Raw genomic sequence first — 24,789 nt, forward strand, 5'->3', positions numbered from 1 at the left:
GGCTTCTTATTTGTAAATAGGCTTGTTAGTCCCTCCTTAGTACCGCCCTGTCTTCATTTGTAACCTCCCATGGTGACTGGCCCTTTTACTTTGGTTGTTACATGGTAGTCTTCTTAAGTCTGTTAGCACTATTTTATTTACTGAGTTTCTCTTACTGAAGGCATGATATGCTTTGATTACATTTATTTGGTGGTTCCTTCTTTACAACCCCGCCCTCCCTCCCGATCTCCGTGCCTTCTTTACCCCGCCCTCCCTCCTGCTGTCCCTGCTGTCCCTGCCTTCTTTGCCCCCCGCCCTCACTCCCATTGTTCGTGCGTTCTTTACCCCCTCCCGTTGTTCGTGCCTTCTTTTCCCCACCCTCCATCCCGTGATCCGTGCCTTCTTTACCCCCCTCCCTCCCATTGTCGTGGCTCCTTTACCTGTTTTCCATCATGCCTACCTATCGGCTGTGCCAATGCTTTTTTTTTTATTTATATGCAAAATAATAGCGCCCGCACATCTCGCTGCACACTACTCCCCCAACTCGTTTTTACATTTTTTATTTACATGCTAAATAATGCAGGCCGCGCACAACGAGACGCACGGCTCACCCAACTCGAACCAAGCATTTGCATTGCAATAGGTCTCACATTCACACGAGTTTGAGCCATTGGCATTGTAAATGACAATGCCTTTCATTTATGTTTTGGTTTTTAAAAGGCATTGTCATTTACAATGCCAATAACTTAAACTTGTGTAAATGCGAGACAGATTGCATTGCAAATGCTTGTTTCTCTCTCTTTCTTCTTCTTATTTTATTTTCTGCTGTAGATTACTAAGGTAATCCATTATTTGTTAGTATTGCGATTATACATAGTTAAATTAGCCTATCAATAGAATGCATAACATTTATCTAAAACAATTGTAAACTGTAATGAAAAATTGAGATTGGTGGGCCTGGTGCCCCAAGTCGGGTACATAAAGCTTGTGCCTCGAAAGGGATCAAAACATTCCACATGTCTCTATATATTGGTTGACATCGGTAAAGAATTGATAGTGATTTAGGTTTTACTACTATGGGATAGTTTATGCATTCATCTGGGTAACTTAACTGTGAGCCAGACTTGCTGCTATTATATTTACTTTTTTCAGTTCTTCTTTTATCTGTAGTTCTGATTGTTTTATTCAAGATTTCTGAAGTTGGGACTTCTTTTGAGCTGTGTGTATGTCTAACTAACTGTATTTTTATATGTTTTTATTTTAAATACGTGATGGCAGTCCAGCCTTTGCCTGCCCCAAAACCAATGAACCTGCAGTTGAGGGTGGGCTCCCCTCGGAAAAAACATTGGACACTGAAACTTATTTCTTTATGCATTCATTTATTTAGTTATTTGTTTTTACAAATTAAGGGCTAAAAGAAATACTATATGAGCATAGGACATTTTCCTTGGATCATGGAGCAGATGGCAAATATAGCCTTTACAGTATCTAACTATATGCTAGAGAACCTAAGAGCGCACACACTAGGAACTTCATTAAAAATAAACACAACTCAAACTCTGCATTAATTTTTAAAGCATGACTGAAGCTACTTAATTCTGACAGCTTTTTCAGCATGAGGTTCCAAGATAGGCTAGAACATAAATAGAATTTAATATGGAACTCCCCCACGCAAAACAAAATCTCCCCAATATTAGCACAGATAACATTCTGGCTTCTTCACAAAACTTACTGGACCCCGGCTCGCTTGGCGACTCTAGGTCTGAGGGACAACGACCACTGCTGGAATTGCGACAAGGAGAAGGGAGACCTGGCACATCTTATTTACCACTGCCCCAAGGTCAAAAAGTTCTGGAAGAAGATATTTAGCTTCATAAACAGAACACTAGGGTGTACGCTTAAACCAGAATTTGCCATCCTTACCACCGCATTCCTGTCTACAGAGATATAATCCCAACAGGACAGAGACCTATTGGATCTCCTACTAACAGAAGCAGTTAAAATAGTTCTCACCAAAAGGAAAGACACCTCCAAAGCAACCTTCAAGGGCTGGCTCAACTGGGTGACGTACCTCAGGGGGGCTGACACAATCGTCCTTCAAAACTCACTGTGGAAACAACCCCACAGAGGCATGTGGGCGACCCTGGACAAATTCCTAGACACATATAACTCGCCTTAAACACCACGAACAAAACGAAAACAAGCTGCTGTAACAGACCCCTCTCCTCCCCAACCCCCCCCCCCCCCCCCCTACCGGGGCCATGGCAAGACCGAGCCGAAAGCAAACTTCTTGTATTCGAGCTCCTTTTCTCTCTACCCCAATTCCTACTTCTTCCCCTCTCACGATTTCCCCTACTCTCTCTGAGACAAGTGGATAGGGGGACAGTAAAACTTGTATAATCTGTAACGGTGCTGCCACTAAATAAGCCAGTTGGGGCTGTAACCCTGTAAGGACAAAGCAATGACAAATATATGTTACAAGTCTGTATACAGTGTGAAAAAAAATAAAAAGTATTTTGAAATTAAAAAAAAAAAGTATTGGTTGTCAGTATACTGGCTTTGCACTAAAAGGGCCCAATTTGATCACCATATACGAGGGGCTTCCAAATTACATTCTTAGCAGTTTGTATCTTCTGGACCACGGTGCGGGTAGAAAACAAGCATTGGCAAAGCACTCGTGTTGACTGCAAGTCTTTTGGTTTTGTCAATACTTGTTATATTTTGTCACGATTTATGCAAAATGTTATTGTTGGGCAAGCTATCATTGCCCTGTCAATCTAAAAAACATTGGTTAAAAGTAAAAATATATTTGGTCTCAAAAAGCACACTTTGACGTTGTAGTCTCGGGCACTGGAGGGACTCACTTTGTGTGTGAATGTGCTCCTTCAGAAAGGGTAGAATGTGGTCACTTGCCCCCATTTGCTGAAGTGGGCAGCCCCATTACCCCATTTTATATGCAGTAGTGGGCTGAAGAAAATGTAAATTATATAACACCAGCCCAGTGAATGCAGACTGCTGGCTGAAAGACCCTGTAAGTAAGCGCATTACACAAATATTTTTTTAAATCCTACGAACCCACTACAGCTGTGATGAAAACTCCTCCTACCGCATCCTGTCTCCGTGTTTAATCATTCTTACTAGCACAGTAATTAAGAGAGTCATTGTTATCCTACACCGGTATTAAGTTACTTTCCTGTTCTCTAATGCCTCTGCTTTACTAGAAGGCCTTTTACTATTATTAATAGTGCATTTTCAAAGCAATCCATTAGTGCGTCCATGTGTTACTCGTGAACGGCCAAGGCAAATCCTCTCTTGTGACGTTATGGCAGAGGATGGGATGAAGCACCACTCGCAAGCATCCCTGGCCTGTAGCATCTTCTAGTGACTGACCAAGTGTGGATCAAGTTAAAAGAGACAGGAGGATCCTCTCGCGCAGCACATCATTAGCTGGGCGTCCCTGGGCGGATTATTGATGGCCTGAGCCCTGATTTGTTGGCCACAGATAAGACCACGACTTGCACTTTCATGTGCAGTTATACATGTTGTAAGTGTCCCCGTCCTAATATGCATGACATATCCATGGGATAAAATGATGCAACGGATCACCAAGTAAACCCGTGCCCATTTCCTGCCCTCTTCTGACACACCTTTGTATATGGGTCACCAGGCTTGCCCTGCCTCCTCACTGCTGTTGCTCCTCTCACTATCTTGTTTATTATTTTTGCCTTTATCTCGGTTGCTGGGAAGTTCTAACCTGCACTTATAGAATTTGTATTATAACATGGTTCTGTACTTAATATTGTACCTCTGGGGTACATGGCTAGTCTGATGTTTGTACCGCTAGTTCCAGGTGCGGTCTCATACTAGGGTCAACCCCCTTAGAAATCCCCTATCAGATGCTATTAGATCCTGGCCGCTCCTTTCCTCCAGTATTTCTACTTAAGGTGTCAACTAAACAGTTAATATTTAAAGGGAAGAACCAAACGCTCTAGAATTATGGAGGCGCGAGTCTTAAATAAGTTTTAAATGAGTGCACTGGGTGTCAATGGCCCTAGTAGTTCTTGCTGTATATTAAGAACTTTACAACAGAGCAATGATAAACTGGCGCGTAGAGACAAAAGTCCAGGATCCTCCTGTCCCATCCCTGCCAATGTTTCCATCTCTTCAGAGATTGCCTTGTTCCCCAACTTTTTATCTGTGTGGCGGCGTTTACGGGGTCCCTTGGGTCTTCTCCTACTATACATTTGGTGACCCAGAGTTGGCTGTACTCAGATGTGGGGACTCTCGTTCGGGCTCCCACCAATTCAGAGTCACCTTTGACATAATGCACAAGCTCTGGCTGGTGGCAGCATATTGTAGTTTTTGGGGTACAGTAGCGGCACTGAGAGGAGGAGCCCACTGCCGCCACACATAAATTTAGTACAGCAGCCTGGGTCATGCTTTTTGTGGCTGTACTTGAAAAGTTTCTGAAGACGATGTACATATTTTTGCAATATGGTTCACAAGCATCCAAATGCACGGTCAGTTGTTTTAAGATTACTTCCAGTGCACCTGTTGTTAGGGTTAATTGTAGCTGATGGTCAGCATGTATTTGTTTGAGAGCATGGTGGTTGTATGATGGAGGAATGATGTGGCCCACCGAGGCAACCATGGCAGTCCCATTCCTCGCTTATGTCACTGTTCATTCCAGGAATCTCTGGAGGGAATACATACAGTGGACCATGTCTGTGTGAAAGCAGAGTCTAGAAACAGCGCCTTGAAACCATCTCTACTCCTAACTAATAGAAAGTAAAATGGCCTTTCTCTAGCAAATTACAAGTACAGGTGAGCAGAGCGGTAACTCTTTCAAGTGAGTGAATTCCCTCTATGCACCAACGTTCGTTATTTTGATCTTCCTTGAGCCAGCAGATAAGATCCAGCACCTGATTGGTTTGCAGCATGGCCAGATCCCAAGAAACCTGTGTGGTCTAGAGCTAACCCTTTCTGCCCGTGGGGTGGTACTCATTGCTCTCTATGCAGACTGTATTCTGTGCCCCCTTCGTTATCGAATTTGGTCCCCAAGAGAGAGGAGCTAATGCATGGGGGTTCTATGGCCACCAGGCTGTGAAATATTCCTATTTTAAGGGCCTGAGACTACCTAACCCTAAACCAGGGTATATATTTTGGGGCATATTTACAAGTCCCTTGCACGGCCGCTGCGGCACTTTTCATGTCTCTGTAAATACAGCCCCTTTTCACGCATCACTTTGCGTGAAAGAGGTGTTCCATGGTTGTTGCTGTGGGTGTTCCCACGCAACACCCATAGATTCTATTGCCTTCCCAGATTTACGTTTCGTAAATCTGGGAATACGTCAGAATCCAACGCCTCCACCAGGGCCGGTCCTAGAACTCCTGGGGTCTCGTGCGAAAGAGAAGATGTGAGGCCCCTCTAATTTGCATGTATCTTCCAGTCGCAGCCGGCATGACTCACGGGTGGAGGGTCTCAAGGGAGTTCGGAAGGGGGGGAGAACAGGAAGCAGGCAGCCTCCCTCCCCTCCCCTAAGCCAATCATAATGCTGCAATGGCAGCGTTGTGATTGATCAGGATGCCGACCAGCCAGGCGCCTATGGGGAGGCAATTTTCCCCATGTATGCTGCATTGCAGCCTACATAGAGAAAGGCCAGAGTGCGCAAGACTGGTTTGGCCGAACAGTCAGCGCCCTTAGCAGTTGGGAAGGCAATCCTCCCATGCCCTAAAACAGACCTGCCCGCCCCAAACAAAACACTTCTGCTTTCTCGCAGTGCTAGAAGCAGAAACATAAAATGGTTGTTTTAGCATTTTGTGTTTCTGCTTTTGCGAGAAAGTAGTGGGGCGTCGCTCCTCCGCCCTAGTGAAGGAGACGCCCTTGGTAACATCACAAGAAGTGACATCATAGAAAGTGACATCGCAGGACTATTGATCTTATTTGGCATCCCTGAAGAGACCTAATGTGGATATCAGTAACATGGACAAAAAGATAAATATACAAATGAAATAAGTCCATATATTTTAAAACTGTTAAATGGATTACATTTGTCTCATTAGATGGAAAAGCTAGGTGCAGGTCTCACAAAGATGTATATTATTTACTCCTCGTTAACAGATTGTTTCCAGATGAGTGCATGATACAATTTCCAGTTCTGCCTCATAAAGGGGGAAGATCCTGTTGAGGTAATGAGGGGCGGGATCATTCAAAATATAAAATTACACAAGAGAAAACCTCTCACACCATGGATATAATTGCACATTTCAAAAGGCTCCCTTATCTTTCTGTGCTTTATTGTGCTACCTTAGGATGACATTACGTAATTTGTTTTAACATAAGTCCTCTCACCAGAATCCCACACTCCCATGCTAAGAGACGTAGGACAATCTTTTTTGTGTGTGTGCTCTTTACTCGCCAGAATTATGTTAAGTGCAAAAACACAACACATATAGTACAAAATTACAAGACACCGTTGCAAACAAATAAAGATTGTACATAAACAAAAAAAGACTTAGAACAACCGAGACCACTGCTAAATCATACATTGACTTGAAGGTGTGCTACAGATTCAAGGGGTTGTCAAATCAACACTTTTGATTTGGTGTTAGAACTGTAGGAAGTAGATGTGGCCAGATTTAGCACTGGTGGAGCCCTGTGCGACAATGTTGGTGCACCCAATGACCTGCTCTGCCACTTATTCCCTCACTACCACCCTTTAACATTGCCCCTCAAGTCTCCATAACTACACTCTCTCTCAGATGCATTTAATTTGATAAACAGCACCACTGATACCAGTTTAGAGTGTCAGAGAACTTTATATCACACATTACACAGAGATAATCAATAATACATGTGTAAATCACAATAGGTAATTTTATATAGGACAAAGGACTAGGAGTCACATGACAATCGTACTAGTAGGCAGTATAGTTTAATAGTGATTGATCTGGAGAAACACAAACTCTGAATTTAGAACGTAATACCATGGTTGGAAGTTCTCTTTAATAACCAGAATTGATTTCTGTTCAAGTGAACCCTTTTCGCAACATTATGTTAATTAAAGTCTGGGGAAAAAAACATAACGATGTAAATTATACCTTGCAGTTGGCATGCAGCTCTTAGATGGCAGTTAATAGCTCATTGTTCTATGTTAGGATTTTGACTTATAAACTGCAAGTACCAATCGGATCTCTCTGACAAAAGCAGTAATCCACTGGCCTATTTACATTATGTGGACTTAGTGATCTGCATGGTACATGTTATTTGCAGCGAGCACATTAACCTTCTGTGCTACCTTTCCATGAGTTAAAACTTCCACTTGACAAACCTCCATCTCTCTCTAGGAAGAACATTGATCACCGGAGTTTCATTACATTTTTATTGTTGCCGAAAATTCCTGGAGGCCAGGAAGGAGGCAGCAAGTGCTTTTAGAAACATAATATACTCGCAAACATGACCCAAAGTCAGCGCTCAATGCAATCTCACCGTTTGCACCGGCCTAGAGCCTCCCTGCTCAAGGGTCCTGTGACCTCAATGACAGGGTCACTGTTGCTCTAGGGTGTGCTGCTTCGTAGGCCTGCCCAATGACTTGCGGTGGGCTTCAATAGGGGTTGTGGTGGACAGGCCTTCAAGGTTAACCCACACTTGCTACTGCTAGGGTTCACCTGCTGGTGCTAAGACACCAGGGCTTCTAAGGTAGTGTGGGTCCTTCCAAGGTCTAGCATTGACTCCCTCAGGGAGATTGGTCTGGTGGACTGATCATGAAGGATGAACCTGGTTCCCCAGGTCCAAATTCGGCAGCTCTGACCATAGTGCCATATCCTCTCCCCACTGAACACCATACTACCCCACTGAGAGAAACTCGCACTACCTTCAACTACAACCCAATTGTGCCCCTCTACAAACACCTAGAGGTGACTCATTTCAAATTACGCACTAGACAAGAGCAATATGCTGCCTAAAAAAAAAGTGACAACATTCTGGAAAAAGCAAACACTCATAAGGAATGTAAGATTAATTAAAGCATGTGAAATGTAAGCAGGAACAACATGGTTACCTTAACGCTTTTGCACTTATTCAGAAATGAATGAGTGCTTTTGCATGAAAAGTTAAGGCCATGACTACAGGGCCGGAACGGACCTGCTTCAATGCCCATTGATTATATCCTTACAAAACGAAAGCAATACGGTTTAAAAAGACCACATTTGTGAATACAGAGCAGCGGTATGCACTTTATTTTCCTGTCCGCCCATCAAGCAGGTATTGCAGTACATCCAGAAATGGTGCACTTCCCCACCCAGGGAGAACAATGCTGTTTAGAGAAAGACAAGAAAACAAAAGTAGCGCTTCACTGGTAAACTCTGTGTAGTGGCACTAATGTGTTTTGGGTGTGAATAAAATCAATCTGGCCCCTTTTCTCCTTTTCGGCCCACTCTGTCTTTCTTTAGTTATTTTTTACATTTTTAATTTTTTTATTTCTCTCTTTCCCAAGGCTGCACTTTGGAAGTGAAAAATGTCACAAAAAAGATGACCTTTCCAGCAAAAAAGTTTTTTCTTTGGATTCATTTCACAGGGGAACAAATAAAAGAAAGAGGGAGTAGTGGGTAAAAGGACCTGGGAAGGGTGTCCCCACACCCTGACCTTGCAGATTTCTATAGTGCTTTGAGGCCCAGCGAAAGGGAGCCCCCTCCCCTGGGCCTTTGAAGCAGTAACAAGGCCTTTCTTAAAACACTGCTGCAGCACCAGTTGATCTGGCTGCTCCCTCCTCCCCTCACCCACTGCTCCTTACCTGTGTCCAGCTGGTCCTGGAAACAAAGGGGCCTTCTGTTACCTAGCAACAAAATGCAGACAGGGAATGGCTGGTACTTAAGAGAGGTGTTGCCTCGCCCCTGACACTCTGAGCCCTAATTGCTGGGCCTGCCGCTTTGACTTCCCCACTCTGTTTGTCCCTCCCCCCCACCCCTGCACCCCCAGGAATGCCACCACGCAGTCGACACCAGACATCTCTGATATGTGTTGTAATTGTGTGGGGAGGGGGCCCTCATGGAGCAGGGGGGCAATCTGTGACAGTGTTTCAATTCACAGTGAAGGGGGGGCCCCCTGCCTCTCACCTGAGCGCGAGGCCCTGGGCAGCTGCCCATACTGCCCATGCCTAGCGCCGGCCCTGGCCTCCACGTAAGGAAGTGCAACAAGGAGAAATTGGGCCATATCTACAAGGAAGTAACGCATTGCGATGCCGCAAGCCATTTGGCTGCTCCATGCTTCGTTACTTCCGAAGCAAAACAATACAATATGACAAATCCCTGAGCTGGTGCACAATTGGCTGCCATGCGCCAATGCAGGCACCCTTGCACAATGGTGCAAGGGTGCCTACTTTGCGGGTATGATGGTTTTTGTGCAGGAAGGGACACCTTCCTGCACAAAAACTATCATGAGATGTGTTTTCCTCTTTCTATGTGTGCTGCAGAATCAGGGTCGGACGATCTGTGAGACCCCCCCCTCCCTCCCGAGGAGTACAAGGAGGGCCCTCTCACACCCAGGTGGAAGATGACATGACAGGGCCAGGAGGTTGGGGGCCCCTCTTGCATCGCAGGAGTGGAGTGGGGGTTGGAGCAATGCTGGGACCGGGGTTACACTCTATGGCTTTGGAACCACAGACCACCAGGACATATTTATGAGGGATGAATAATATAGGTATCGTGCATGCGCAATAAACAGTTTATAGTGAATAAACTTCATCAAGGCTTGCTTGGAAGTGCCATATCAAGAGCATTTGTTGTTCGCTTTACAAAAACATAAATAATGATACATGAGTATTTTTTTTACCCTGCGCAAGAAATATACATGTTTTGGTGCTATTGCATCTCACGATTCAAGTCTAAACCACGAGCATGGGCTGTATAATGGGTGTGGGAAAGTATTCTCAAGCTTGCTAGATTCTATGCAGCAAGTTTGCACTTCAGGGCACTTCAACATGTTTCGTATCAAGTGGAGATGCTTGACCGCATTCAGGGAAACTGAGCCGACCACGAACATTCATTATTTAAAACTGTGACTGCAGTCGCATGCCATGTGTCTTGACTTGGGTCATGCAATCTCTTAAAGGAAGATGTGTTTTTTGCTTTCCTACTGAGCACGGATCATGTGTCGAAGACACCAAGGGGCATATTTACAAACCCCTTGCACCTTGTCTCTGCTATAGTAGGTGTAGTGCTGATAGTCAAGAAGTAACCAGAACTCAAGTTTGCCATCTCCCTAGGACCCAAGTACAGTGAACAGCTAGAAAGATCAAACTCTAACTGTAATGGAAATTTGAAGAAGGAGCCTAAATTGAACACCACAAACGTGCTGTAGCAGAAAAGCATAATAAATAACTGTGCATATAAGGTTACATAAAATACTAAAAGATATCCTTCCCAAGACATTGGACAGAAAGGATTTACAGAACAATGAGTGAAACTCTTTAAGTTACTAGCTAGAGTAAGAAGTTGTGGAAGAGGCGTGCTTCTGCTCTTTATAACAGGAAGGCGGTGGTGGTGCGTTGCTCCGTACTGTGGCAGCATCACCACCACTCCTGTTCCAGCCTTTTTTCTCCACCAGCTCTTCATAGCTCGAAGTGATCCAAGCCGCTGGGCCAGCACAGAACGAGGAACATGAAAGCCCTTACTCACACAGCAGCACCTATAGAAAGGGAAACAGTCTGCATTCAAATAAAACATATATTTTATTCAAATGCTATCACACATATGGTGGTCTGCTGACATCATCAGGCCACCGTCCCTGTGAAATTATCCAAACTGAGTGTATCGCAATTTGTGACATCCTACCGAATGAATATTCATGCGATCGCTTGAATTGCGATTCACTCCAAATGGTGATTTTTTTTAAACTGACCTATTAGTACATAGGTCAGTTAGCAAAATCGTAATCAATTTGCAAAAAGCTGGGCATTCCCTAGATTTTACAAACAGGCCGCATGGGCATAGCCGCTCTCTTGACAGCAACCATGCTTTCAGATACTCTACCTAATGGCTGCTTATTTTTATTCTGTCCTCTGCTTAGTAACAGATGAGAAGAGGAGGACGGTATTACAAAACACTGCTTATGAAAATGTCTTAGCATGAACATTCTTAGAAAACCCTAACATGCACATTATAGATTGTATCCTCATGTAAAGCGATAATTGTGAGTATGTCATTCTATGTTCTTTGTTCCCCACGATGGGTGCATCACAGCGAACCCACAAATCCAGAAAAACTGATTTTTCCTGTGTAAGGGGAAAGAGGTTGATCTCCCTGTTGCGGAGGATCCTTCTGAAAGATCTTTTCTAGTGTCGGTAAGTTTAGGAGGGAGGGGGCGGACAGGACACAAATGCACACATACACACTCTCAGACATGAATTCATACCCGCGCACAAACACGTCCATTCACAACACTCACTACCAAGCATTCATACATACACGCATGCACCAAACATTAATAATATAAAAAACACACACTTAGCTGCAACTCTGCCTTGGAGGTCCCAGGAGCTTGGGACTGCCTTCCTTCATTGGCTGGAGTAAAGCAGTCCCAACGTCATCAGAGAGGGGGATGAAGTCAGTGAGACTGCTGACCCCACCCCACAATGTGATGAAATGTCACTGATTGACCCTCGAGGCTTAAAACTAAAGCACCCAGGTGCGAGGTAATTAGTGATGTTACCCCTGGTCACTGAGGGCAGGGCCTCGGGGACCTTTGTTGAGCTAGGAGGTCATGCCCAAGTTATCTGTGCCTTCCTGAGCCCAACAAAGCTCAGCCCAGGCAGCCAGGAGCCTGAGCATTTCGCAGGTCTGGCTCCTGGCTGTCTGACCTGAAAGTGAACGTGTCTGTCAGTCTGACCTTTGTTCAGCCTGACAGACTCTGTTCGTGTGGGCAAAAGGTGTGGGGGAGGTGACCCTGAGCCCCAATGGACCGGTCGCCGCTGAATACTTTACTGCAGACAGGTGCTCACTGAGCCCTGATGTTTGCTGTGTCTGGCTGCATTACAGCGCCTCCCTGACCAGCCGGTGGCGCGCGCGCCAGCCCTTCCGGCACCCACGAGCCTGCGGCCCGCTCGTGAAGGTGCTCTTTGTACAGTAACCTACTTTGGGGCCGCTGGGATTTGTAAAACATTGTACGCTCTCTTAAATACCACGGCCTTTGCGAGGACTCCCCAGGCGCCAGAATGACATTATTCCACGTTGTAGCAGAGCAGACACGTTGCAGCCCTCCTGAAAAAAAGCAGCGTGATGGTCCAGCAGATAGTGCGCAGTGGCGTTGTATGGAGGCGAGAGGAGTGCGCGACAGCGCTCGGGATCGTGTTCCAATCCCCTGGAACGAAAGCTATCAGATTTTTACAATTTTTTCGTTTTATCTTTTTTTTTACTTTCAGGCACCTTTTCACTGGTCATGGGAGACTATTGTTGAACGGCATTCAGGTTACCAGTCAGAGGCCCTTTGTCTGTTTGTGAATAACTTAGTAAACAGAGCTACTGGTGTGAGATCCTGGGGCGTGAAACTGGTTTAGAGCTGATTGAGAAGATATAGAACACAAAACAAGTGTCCAACTATTCTAAGAAGATGTATGCAGCGGCCTCAATGGTAATGAACACCTCCGAAGAAACCGAACGAAATTAAAAGACATAAAAACAAAAGTTATGCTCAACTGGGGCCATAGATTTTCCTCTTCAGTTCAGAGTTAGAACAGGCGCCAGATTACAGAGGTTTGACAGAGCTGCAAGCAAGAGGAAGCAAAGACTCGTTTCCACGTAAAAATATTTCCACCAGGACAATAAAATGAAGCAGACTTAATCTGCTCTCTTTCGGTTTTATGTCGTGCTTACATATTGAACAAGCATTTGCAATGCAATAGGTCTTCGATTTTGTGAGAGTTTAAGCAATTGGCATTGTAAATGACAATGCCTTTTATTTATCTGTTTTGATAATGAACACATAAATAAAAGATGTTGCCATTTACAACGGCATTAGCTCAAACTCTTGTAAATTTGTGACTTATTGCATTTCAAAGAAGCGGCCGCCGTTGTTCTTGGCTGCTTGGAGAGGGAGAGCGCGCATGGCGCGTTGAATGTGGCAGGAAAGCATGTCGTGCCGGCAGTAGGTGAAACTCATGAAAGAAAATAGTATTTAAAGACTAAATAGGACGGACTGTGTAACAGAGGACGTAAAAGGACCAGTCCTCATTGGGGGTTACAAATGAAGACCAGGTGGTACTAAGAAGGGACCAACAAGCCTATTAACGAATCAGAAGCCAGCATTTAGGAAGGACAAAGACAAGTCAATTTCAAATATGGGGGAGAGTGTGCGAGGCTTCAAGTCCATACTGGAATACAGCATGTCTCTCAGAGCAGCACTTGCGCTGCTGAGGCTCAACCTAAATTTTACCTAAAAGGTATGTTTTACTTCTGGGTGTAACTGACCAAAATAGAGTTCACACCCAACAGTGCCTCTGATGGCCAAGTAGTTAGATGTTACAGAGGCAGTCTTGGTAGAATTTGGTCTACTACAGCGCTTTGTGACCAATTTGCCTCCTTAACCCCTTCGATGCTGTTGACGGAACGGTTCCGTCATGCACGTCGGGTGAGCTGTGCGGATGACGGAACCGTTCCGTCATGACTCCGCCCGCACAAGGCGGAGTCAGCATGGGCGGGGAATTCGCGCCGCAGCGATGCGGTTAACTGTTCAATTAGTATTGGGTCTAATTGAGGCAGGATTATTCCATACATTACTAAACCTCAAATCCGCAAGCAATTTTTTTTACATACATTGTCCTGTGGTTACCGTCGGCCCCTTTTAAAGCGATTACTTATAGTAGCAATGTTAGATATGAGCTAGCAAGGTGGTTCCTAAATGAAATACGTTGGATACCTAGCAGCTAGCTCGTGGTCCAGGGGATTAGGGGTGTACCATTTCCTAGCTTTAACAAAGAGCCTTAGCGGTTATTCTCTATTTATCCCAGCTCTTTAACTTTGGTATGGCCCAAGGTTGCAGCAGTCGAAACTACTCACTCTCTCAAGACATAGCCCATTCCTGGGGAGTTGACTTCTAAGAGTGGGGGCAGGTTTAATCAGCAAGATGTTTATTTTTGAAACATTAATGGTCACTCTGTGCATACAGTGTCACCATAAGGTTGTTTGGGGCCCTGGGAAAGACATATTTTGGGCCCACCACTTCAGAGAAAACTTTGAATTTTATTACACCTCATCTGCTAATTCAAGCCCACATAATGCTGAGCAAAAGTAGTTATACTTTAACATTCAAACATGGGGGCCACACAAAAATAGCTGAAATATGTCTTGCCCACTGTCCCAAAAATCCTTAAAATGGCACTGGGTAGTGAGAGCAAGAGTGAGAGGCATAGGTAGGCAGGGAGAGTGGGTGAGATAAAGAAATATAGAACGAGAAAGATCACTGTCCCAAGGGAGCCCTGGGAAGATGTGGGCCATTGGCAACTGCCCACTTTGACCATACTTGAAAACATAACTGTGCGCTTCAAGTTTTCAGTTATGAGACAGCAAGACTGTATCATCTGCATATAGAGAAGAACGGGTACGTTTGTGCCAAGCAAATTTAGAACATGAAAGCTGGGCTCTCTCAAATATGCCAGACTATCATTTAGAAAAATACTAAATAGGAGAGGAGCCAATACATAGTTTAGGCAAATGCCAATCCTACATTCTCCTAAGTGCCAGTAGCAAAGTCAAGCCGTTGTTGCGGTGTGATTTTTTTTTTATAGTTGTTAATAGGGAGTAGGCATTTGCCAATTGTTGCAGTGTATTCCAAAACTTCGACCTACTGCCCAAATCAAAAGCCGCTTTTAAGTCAACTAAGGTCAGATATAGTGGAATTTCCTTTATATGAACATACTTTACACAGTTGCCTGATGGATAGTTCTAGTCCCTTACAGAATTGGGCTTGAGTGTCTACTGAGATGTAATTTGTGTCAACTTAGTCCTGCATCAAACGATTTTCCATCTCCATCCAACAAGGTAATCGGTTCGTAATTTACAGCATTCCTTTTATGCAGCTGGACTATAATGACTGATTGCCAGGATGATGTGATGGAATTACCTGCACTGTAGACCGTAACTAATAGACTGGGGTCTGCTCAACAAAAGACTAGAGTGACCAGATCTGAGTCTGGTGCTTTATTAACCTTCTTTGATTTAATAGCTTTCATCCCCTCTGGGAGTAATATAGCCATTCTAGGGGTAGAATCAGGCATATCCCCTGTGTGCACGTTTCAGTTAAGACAGCAGGTTGCATGATTTGGCTCATTCCACAGTGTTAGGGCATCACGTTTTTTTTGTTTTCTTTTAACTATTCCTTAACTTGTGATTGACAGTTCATTTTTTATTTCTTAAAATGTATCAAACCCGTCTAAGTATCATTTCATATTCCTTCTTCTAGACTATGCTGTAGTTGATCGTTTTGCTGCAACTTTTCAAGTCTCTACCTCAAATAATTGGAGGACTGATCTTTTATGGCCTTTGGTTGCTATGAAGCTTGCTTTTAGAGTGTCAGCTAGCTTTTCTAGTAATATCGGTATCTGATTATAGTGCCTTTCCAAGTTCCATTTTATACCCCTTGTATTATTATTTGACATTGTCCCTGAATGACAATTGAACAAGTCAATGTTCGTAATTTTCAGGGTAGAGTGATTCTATCAATGGGTTATGATTGATTTTTGATATTTTGACCACCTTAATATTGATGACCCTTTTCCAGGACTCCAGATTGATTAAAACATAGTCTATCAGATTTTCATTACTTCCAGGACTAGAAGTATAAGGGGCAGAGCAGTTAGAATTGGTGCAGCCATTTACAAAACATAAAACACAATTCAATAACAAGGAGGTATAATATTTCCCCCTTTGGATTTTTCTTTTTCTCCAGAATAACTGGTTCAGGTGCCAGTCTTCGTCCACTTCAGAAATTAGCTTTTCCATAACTCCTCAGAGAGGATCAATATTAAAATCACCACACTCCAGTGCATAGAACACTTGAGTTTCTGCATCAGTTATTAGCTGCCCTACAGTTTTTTTCTAGTGCCTCAATGATCAGATGTTCCTTTCAGCTGTGGTCTGGTGCAAGAAAAATATACAAGATGTCAACAGTCTAATTTGGGGGTGTAAGTCTAGTCAGTCTTATATGTAAAGCATTCAGTGGAGCATTGTGGGTTGGCGACTGCTATATTACATCGTAGTTGAATTGCAACAAACTATGCTTCTCCCTTCCCAATTGGGAGATCCTTGATTGAGTTTTTTTGCTGGGAGGTGAATTTTCACAAACCCATCTAGCACGGACTCTGTTAACTCCCACGTCTCCTGGGGGTAACATATGGTATACAGTCAAAATATCGAGTTTTTAATATCGATTTACATTAATATCGAATTAAAAATATAGAATGGACACAATATCGAATGGACAGAATATAGACTACAAAAATATCGAATAGAATAGCATTAATACCGAATTCAAATTATAGAATGGACAAAATATCGAATGGACAGAATATAGACTACAAAAATATAGAATGGACAGAATATAGGAAACAAAAATGTAGAATGGACAGAATATAGACAACAAAAATATAGAATGGACAGAATATAGACAACAAAAATATCGAATTTGAGGTAAGTAAGTTAATATTAATTTTTTAATAATATACAATTTTTTAAAGTATTTTTTATGTTAGTATATGTGTGAAAAGTGTATATTTTCTAATTTATTTTAATTAATTCATTTTATGGTATTTTATTTTTCCGTAATATAATTCTGTAGCGGGTTGTGGGTTTATAGGGCAATAGGGTGGAAAGTAATTTAATTATAATTAATTAAATATGTTAATTTATTTATTTGGTATTTATTTTGAATTAATTGTTAATTAATTATTAATTGGTAAATAATTTTAATTAATTAATTGATAATTATGTTAATTTTATTAATTTATTTTCTGTAGCGGGTTGTGGGTTTATGGGGGAATAGAGTGGAAATTAATTTAATTATAATTAATTAAATATGTTAATTTATTTATTGGTATTTTGAATTACTTGTTAATTAATTATTAATTGGTAATTAGTTAAAATATAATTGGTAATTAATTTTAATTATTTGATTAATTGATAATTATGTTAATTTTATTAATTTATTTTCTGTAGCGGGTTGTGGGTTTATAGGGGAATAGGGTGGGAAGTAATTTAATTATAATTAATTACATTTTTTATTTATTTATTGGTATTTATTTTGAATTAATTGATATTAAAATATTTAATTGGTAATTAAATAAAATATAATTGGTAATTTTTTTAATTAATTGATTAATTGATAATTATGTTAATTTTATTAATTTATTTTCTGTTGCGGGTTGTGGGTTTGTAGGGGAATAGGGTGGGAAGTAATTTAATTATAATTCATTACATTTTTTAATGTATTTATTGGTATTTATTTTGAATGAATTGATATTAAAGTATTTACTTGGTAATTAAATAAAATATAATTGGTAATTTATTATAATTAATTGATTAATTGATAATTATGTTAATTTTATTAATTTATTTTATGTTGCGCGTTGTGGGTTTGTTGGGGAATAGGGTGGGAAGTAATTTAATTGTAATGAATTAAATATTTTAATTTATTTATTGTTTTTTTGTTCAAATGATTAATTATTTTTTAATTGTTAATTAATTAATTGTTAATTGGTAAATATTTTGTATTAATAGGTAATACTTTTTATTCCGTTTTAAATATATACTTCTTTATTAGATATATACTTTGAACGTCAACACTACATGTGAGACTCAGAGCCGGCGTGAGATGGAAATAACAGGAACACCAGAAGCGTGGCCACCACTAGGTTGGAGGAAATGGAAAGGACCTAAAGCTCAGAGGCCTGCACAACAATACACAACCATTACAATAACAGACAAGTGCAACCACTGCTCCCATATTTTAGCAGACATGCCATCCATGGGTGAACCAATGACCGTACGGGAGGTGCAAGTAACAGCTAGCCACAGTGGGGACCCAGGGGAGCATGGGCTGCCAACCGTTAGAAATGATGCCTTGTTTCCATGGTACCAGACAGAAGGGCCAGATGGCATTTTAGGAACTAGTCAGAAGAGTTTGGGGCTTCTAGACAATATCCACTCCTTCACCCTCCAGATGTTTTTGACGTTACTCCATCAGCCGGCATAGTCAGGGGAGCCACTCCAATCAGGGCAGACATTCCAGGAAGAGCACGAGGCGAACATGTGAAACGGTGGCATTGGGAGAGACACATAGAAGGAGCTTCATATGCAGGTGCTACGTGGAAGCTGGTCTTAGTAGGCATGGTTGGAGACGAAGAGGGAGTCGCCGGCGGCAGCTCCGGCCGGGCCACTGGGAACGTACTTGCCTTGGCACGCCAAGCTGTTGGCCAAGGCTCTCTTGATGTACTCCTCCTGAGCATTCTTGACATTCTCTTTTTTGCCGCCCCAGGCCTTCAGGCAGGACGCCTGCAGGGCACGGCCGTAGGAGAAGGTGACTGGCCAGGGTCGGTGTAGAGGGCACTTGTTGATGGCATTCAGATGAATGGTGGCTTCCTCCTCACTTTGCCCACCAGACAGGAAGGTGATCCCAGAGACAGCTGGGGGCACAGTGCGGCGCAAAGCGGTGACTGTAGCCATGGCAACCTCTTCATGTGAAAACTTCTTGGTGCAGGCATGGCCTGGTGTCACCATGTTGGGTTTCAGCAGGGTGCCTTCCAGGTAGATGTGGTGATCACTCAGGGCCTTATACACAGCAGCCAAGACCTTTTCTGTGACGTACTGGCAACGCTTGAGGTCATGGTCTCCATCGGGCAAAATTTCGGGCTCCACAATGGGAACGATGCAGTGCTGCTGGCAGATGCTGGCGTAGCGAGCCAGGACATTGGCGTTCTCCATGATGGACAGTTCAGAAGGGGTGTGCTCGGATATTTTCAGCACGCAACGCCACTTGGCAAAGTCGGCGCCATCCTTCTTGTACTGGGCACAGCGTTCAGCAAGACCATCGAGACCTTGTGTAGTGGTCTCTCCGTTGGTTCCGGCCAAGGGGACAACACCTTTGTCAACCTTAATTCCAACCACGGCTCCTTTGTCCTTGATGACCTGGACGAAGGAGCGCTTGTCGTCGGCATGGTGGTAGAGGGTCTCGTGGAAGAGGATCACGCCACCAATGCAGGGGTTGACGCGGTCGTCGGCGGTGAAGAGCAGCTGGTGGTAAAAGCGGCGGTTCTCTTCTGTGTTCTCTACGTTGATGGAGTTCAAGCGTTTAGCAATGCTACCGGTGGACTCGTCGGCCGCCAGGATGCCCTTGCCGCAGGCCACGATGCGCTGCGCGATGTCATGGAGCGCCTTCTTCTGCTACGAGGTCAGAGCGGGGTACTGGTGAGTCATCGTGTATGTTCTGCTGTTCCGCCTGCTCTTGAGACCGTCGGCTCGCACTGCAATAGGTAATACTTTTTAATAATTCATTTCATTTGTATATTTAATTGATTAATTATTATATTATATAAAATGGTTATTTACTTTTAATTCATTTGTAATTGGTATTAATATTTAATTTATTTTTATTTATATATGAAGTATTTACTTTCCCTACTGTTGCCTCTCTGGAGTTGGAATAATAATTTTTACCCCTACGCTATCCAACGCTTTTCCTACTGTTGCACTCTCTGGAGTTGGAATAATAATTTTTACCCCTACGCTATCCAACTCTTTCCCTACTGTTGTACTCTCTGGAGTGGGAATAGTAATTTTTACACCTACGCTATCCAACGCTTTTCCTACTGTTGCACTCTCTGGAGTGGGAATAGTAATTTTTACCCCTACGCTATCCAACGCTTTCCCTACTGTTGAACTCTCTGGAGTTGGAATAGTAATTTTTACCCCTACGCTATCCAACGCTTTCCCTACTGTTGCACTCTCTGGAGTGGGAATAGTAATTTTTATCCCTACGCTGTCCAACGCTTTCTCTACTGTTGCACTCTTTGGATTCGGAATAGTACATTTTACCCTGCCGCTATCCAACGTTTTCCCTACTGTTGCACTCTCTGGAGTGGGAATAGTATTTTTTACCCCCACCCTGTCCAACGCTTTCCCTATTGTTGCACTCTCTGGAGTGGGAATAGTAATTTTTACCTGTACGCTATCCAACGCTTTCCCTACTGTTGCACTCTCTGGAGTGGGAATAGTAATTTTTACCCCTACGCTATCCAACGCTTTCCTTACTGTTGCACTCCCTGGAGTGGGAATCGTAATTTTTACCCCTTCGCTATCCAACGATTTCCCTACTGTGCACTCTCTGGAGTGGGAATAGTACATTTTACCCTGCCGCTATCCATCGTTTTCCCTCCTGTTGCACTCTCTAGAGTTGGAATAGTAATTTTTACCCCTACGCTATCCAACGCTTTCCCTACTGTTGCACTCTCTGGAGTGGGAATAGTAATTTTTACCTCTACGCTATCCAACACTTTCCCTACTGTTGTACTCTCTGGAGTGGGAATAGTACATTTTACCTTGCCGCTATCCAATGTTTTCCCTACTGTTGCACTCTCTGGAGTTGGAATAGTAATTTTTACCCCTATGCTAGCCAACGCTTTCCCTACTGTTGCACTCTGTGGAGTGAGAATAGTCATTTTTACCCCTATGCTATCCAACGCTTTCCCTACTGTTGCACTCTCTGGAGTTGGAATAGTAATTTTTACACTTCCGCTATCCAACGCTTTCCCTACTGTTGCACTTTCTGGAGTTGGAATAGTAATTTTTACCCCTACGCTATCCAACGCTTTACCTACTGCTGCACTCTCTGGATTGGGAATAGTAATTTTTACACCTACGCTATCCAACGCTTTCCCTACTGTTGCACTCTCTGGAGTTGGAATAGTAATTTTTACCCCTACGCTATCCAACGCTTTCCCTACTGTTGCACTCTCTGGAGTGGGAATAGTAATTGTTATCCCTACGCGATCCAACACTTTCTCTACTGTTGCACTCTTTGGAGTGGGAATAGTACATTTTACCCTGCCGCTATCCAACGTTTTCCCTACTGTTGCACTCTCTGGAGTGGGAATAGTAATTTTTACCCCTACGCTATCCAATGCTTTCCCTACTGTTGCACTCTCTGGAGTGGGAATAGTAATTCTTACCCCTACGCTATCCAACGCTTTCCCTACTGTTGCACTCTCTGGAGGGGGAATAGTAATTTTTTCCCCTACGCTCTCCAACGCTTTCCCTACTGTCGCACTCTCTGGAGTGGGAATAGTAATTTTTACCCATACGCTATCCAACACTTTCCCTACTGTTGCACTCTGTGGAGTTGTAATAGAAAATGTTACCCCTACACTATCCAACGCTTTCCCTACTGTTGCACTCACTGGAGTGGTAATAGTAAATGTTACCCTTTCCGCTATCCTACGGTAAAAATATTGTAATTTTTTTATTAATATTACGTTTATATATATATATATGTATTAACAAATACATGTGTATGTTTTTTTTTAACTTACATTAATTATTTATTACTTTTAAGGTTATTAAGTATTTTAAGTATGTTTAAGTAAATTATATTTATTATTTTATTAATTTTTAATTAATTTAAAGCATTTTAAAAAATTCGATATTTTGACTAACTATATTTTTTACATCGATATTTTTTATTCGAACTTACCTGTTTGGAGATAGGAGGTCGATATTTTGGTATTCTATATTTTTTCCTCGATATGGTTGTAATTCGATATTGTTGACATCGATATTGTTTCAGTGATCCGTAAGATATATCTGCTGATTTTATAAAAGTCTGCCATTCCACGTCATCCATCTTTCCAATCAAGCCTGCAGTGTTCCAGGGAGCACTAGCAAACAATTAGAAGTTTGTTCTAGGCCAGTGGTTCTTAACCTGTGGACCGGGAACCCCTGGGGGACCATGAAGCCTACCCCAGGGGTCCGCGACTGTAACAGATAATAAAATAACATTAATAGATTAATGAATTGTGTATAAATAAAGAAGCAAACTTGAAAACTGAACCTTTCAAAACGTTCTGTAAATGTGATAGGAATTTGAAATTAATGGCTAAAAATACAGTTGTCATCCTCAGACTGATCGTGGGAGTTGTGAAATTAGAGAACCTCCAATCTTCCCATTAAAAATAAAAAATTGATATTCTTTTTAATATTTGTTTGTGAATTGAATAAAATATTGCATACTTTGTGTATTTGTTTGATGAATGCTCGTTCCTGTATGTTTTTTATTATTATTTTGAGGTTCAGATCATCGAAAATGCTTAGGGTAGGGTCCCCGACTTCCGGTCATGACTCAGTTTGGTCCTCAAATTGCAATAGTAATTCAGTGGTGGGGGGGCAAGTTCCAGTAATGATTAACTGGTGGTCCCTGGAAGCAAAAGGTTAGGAACCACTGTTCTAGGTTCTCCACTCCTATATGATGGTACTTGAGATGGGTCATATCAGTGGATGTAGCGATCATAATTCTAAACAGACTGTGAGACTGGTTAAGAAGGTTTGTTTTTTCTAGTACAGTTCGGGGCTAGCAGCCATATCCAGGATGTTGCTGGAGGAGATTTATTGTCATAAGGATTACTTGATAGCCACTTATTTACCATTCTTGTATTTCATTTGCCAGATATTTAGAATTCTTGTGTTTCATGTTCTTCAGAGGGATTTGTATCTACTAGCTTCATATTCTGAGGGTTCATTAGTCTCGAAACGAGACAACATTTAATATACTAAGCACCCATTATCCATTCAGAGGCTTATATGAGTTGACATCTGTAAAAAGATCTACAAGATAGAGAAGAATGTGTGTCCAAAGAGCTATCAAGTGCTGACAGATCTGATTCAATCTGAGGCACCCTTTCAGCTAGAGCTTCCGGGGTTTAAGTGGTAAAGAAAAGTACCAGTGAATTAAAGGGCGTGTCTGCTTGCCATAGGGGCCAAGGTAAATTGATTCAAGTAGTTTGCGAGTAAGCAGTCAAGTGGCTCTGAGCGAGTTGAACATTTTTATCAGCAACTTGTGGGTGTGTTCTAGATTTTGGTTTAAAAGCCCTTCCCCTGTTGGGATGTTTTGCTAATTTGCTCTTTGTAGTATATTGTTATTCTCTATGCTTTCTCTCTCTACCTCTATTGGAATGTTGATGTGATGCATCTAACAGAATGTTGGTGATCTGCCTGACAGATTACAGTTGGCTGGGCTGAGCACCATGTTGGATGCTCCTGGTGGGGTCTCTCTATAGAACTTGGAATAAAGCATCACTAAATACTACTCAACATGTGGACTTCTCATCATTACACTCTTTTTCCTAATTTTTACGGGGGTTAACTCTGGTTCATCTGTTTTCATATCATTATTGTATGTTATTTTCCTCTTGTGTAAGAATTTGGGGTACAGAGGAGGCTGCTATTGATTCCAGCCCGTAGCTTGAATAGTTGAACTAAGCTCCGCATTCACCATACTGGCTGCAGGCTCATGCTCACACTTAGTAAATATGGCTGGAATAATCAACATCTGTTTCCCCTTTCTGTTCTTGCATTTTTTCTTGAAACTCCTAATAGGCACATGGACTGCCTTTGGCGGTGCTTTCTTAGCTGTTATTGTTTCTTGTGTCCACGTTACTGCATACTTTAGTTCTCCCCCTTCTGTTGCAGTGCTTGGGTTCTGGTTCTGCGTGCCTTTCATAGGTGATTGTGAAGGCCTAGCATGTCTGCGGCTCCTTTTGGGATATGGCCAAGGAAAGCACTGAAAAGACTTTAGCGGAAGAGTTATTTTGTCTGTTATGGTCGCGATATTAATTATGAACTTGAATTGAGTTAAAACTTGTAATATTGTAGCCAGTACTGTTGAAATATGAGCTGATCCTGCTAATGATTTTTCAAACAAAGAAAATATGGAACTCACTATTTTTTGGGGCGACTGCATTGCTTCTGGGCTGACAATGTCTCAATCTATCAGTCTGTATGATGACATTCATTGTAGGTCTCTGAGAAACTCAGTCTGCAGTGTCTAATTGTGAGCTATCTATGTGCTTGACTTATTCTCTTTTGGTTTTCTGAGCACCAAACCCTCAGCAGACTTAGTAGCCTGAGGCTCAGATCTTAACACAAATGAGACATCTGGGAGGGTCTAATCAATTGGAGAATAAGAGCTCACTAAGGGAAAGACTCCTGCGTACCTTAGGGGTGGAGTTATATGACAAAAATGTATTCCTGGTATTTATTGATAGGTCCTCCTAGGCTCTCTTGTTTTCTCTTAGCCTGTCATACGAGGTTCCCAAGCCTGCATCCGGGGTAGCTACTGTAAGCTCCTGGACAACCTGTGCAGTCTGTTCGTCACTTGTTAAGTTAGCGTACTCACAGGATTTCTAAGCAGCGCTCAGAGGCTTTTTTTGCTCTCATTGATTCTTGACCACTTGGCACATTAAGGGAAAATTGATTGGTAGTTAGGGTTGGTTGTTAGGTTGACCAGTATTGCTATGCCATTAGGATCTACTAAGACTTCCGATGAATATTTGTAAATTGCATTTGGTATAGAAGCTTTAGGTAAGGAGATTAACCGCAACCAACAGCCTTTTTTGGAAACTTAAAGATCTTCTTGGTGCCAATACATAGGAGTGCAGCTTGTCAATTGTCATACCTCAGTATATTGGTAGTCAGTTTGTGATGCAATGAAACAAATCTATCTAAAACAGTGGCATGTATAGAGTACAACAAACAAATATTATTAATAGTGATTAAGGA

At 42.4% G+C, this 24,789-nt stretch overlaps 1 protein-coding gene and 1 pseudogene across 1 annotated transcript in view; one reads left to right on the top strand and one right to left on the bottom strand.

The window, feature by feature from the left end:
* Positions 1-24,789, top strand: part of LOC147662809 (carboxypeptidase M-like) — a 261,102-nt gene that overhangs the window by 127,656 nt on the left and 108,657 nt on the right. The window lies entirely within an intron of this gene.
* On the bottom strand, positions 17,750-19,482 carry LOC147662810 (fructose-bisphosphate aldolase A pseudogene; annotated as a pseudogene).

This window comes from Lissotriton vulgaris, unplaced genomic scaffold (assembly GCF_964263255.1).
Source record: "Lissotriton vulgaris unplaced genomic scaffold, aLisVul1.2 SCAFFOLD_2136, whole genome shotgun sequence".
Classification (NCBI taxonomy): domain Eukaryota; kingdom Metazoa; phylum Chordata; class Amphibia; order Caudata; family Salamandridae; genus Lissotriton; species Lissotriton vulgaris.